The following is a 1356-nucleotide window of genomic DNA, read 5'->3' on the forward strand; positions in this document are numbered from 1 at the left end:
GCCTTCTTATAACGAGTTAACCTAATAGGATTCTCATTATTTGATAATGAGCCAACACTGACATCTGCTCATTTAAGTCCATGTCATTTGATTTAGTTGTCTAACCGGCTCACTTAATTTGATCACATAAAATAAAACTCACTAATGCCAAATAGCTAATATAATTGTCTTATAATATTAACACAAATTAATTATTGGAATAGAAAATTCCAACAATCTCGCACTTGGGATACATATTGTAACGATTATATCAAAATCCTTAAGCGCGCATCCATATGTTATTTACCTTTTGACCTGCACCTTAACAACCTAATCCATCTCATGTATCAATAATGGAATCATTGTGGTTTTTGTCACTACAACAAATGTAATTAAACCCCAATGACCACCACATCAACACATTCAATGACATAGGTCAATATGGATAACTAGCAAGGAAATTACATGTAATGTGATTTCAGTCATGCCTATTTTCAATTGGTTTAAACTTTATTCTTTATATAGATCAATCCAAACACAACATAAATATTGCAAACAAAACAAGCTTATAATGAAATGATAAACTTCAACTTTATTTCTGCAGAAAATCCAAACAACAAAATTTTCGAAAGCCATAAGATATAGAACACAAGCAAGACTCCCACTAAACTAAGGTACTATGAGGAATTACACCCATATGAGTAGTGTGCTCGTGAAAAAAAAACTTTTAAGTGTCAGACCTTTAGTGAGTAGATCAGCTAGCATGAAATGAGTCCCTATATGGCCTATACAAATCTGTATTTTTTGAATTCTTTATTTAAAAACCAAATACTTTATGTCAAAAAACTTTTACTTGGTTGAATCCTTAATAAGATCACTAAGATATTGTCCCAATAAACACTCAATGACTTCTGAATGTTGGCAATAACAGACAAGCTAGTTACAATAATTTAGCAGTCATAAATTCTGGTATGATGTCTCGTAGCAAAAAATATTAACTCCGATGATATGGTAAAATGAGGATCCTATGTGGAATTATTTCTATTAAGGTATTCCATAAAAATGGAAGTCAGAATACTCAATGGTCTCAAAACTTCTAGGGGGCTATTAGTGACTACTTTAATCGCTACTCTAAAAAGATATAGAATGTATTCTTTAATGTCTTTTCCCAAAATGAATTTGGTAAATGTTAGACAAGTGGCCTCAATAACTTAAGAAAGGGTGAATTAATTTCCCAATAACAAACTTTTAACCCCCTTATAAATGATAGGCTCAGAATGCAGAAGAAGAAGCAACAATCAATTTAATAATGTTCTTTAAACATATAAGAAAAAATTGATTGTAATAAAATAAATGAGATAAGGGAAGAGAGAATGA

Source organism: Glycine max, chromosome 19 (assembly GCF_000004515.6).
Source record: "Glycine max cultivar Williams 82 chromosome 19, Glycine_max_v4.0, whole genome shotgun sequence".
Classification (NCBI taxonomy): domain Eukaryota; kingdom Viridiplantae; phylum Streptophyta; class Magnoliopsida; order Fabales; family Fabaceae; genus Glycine; species Glycine max.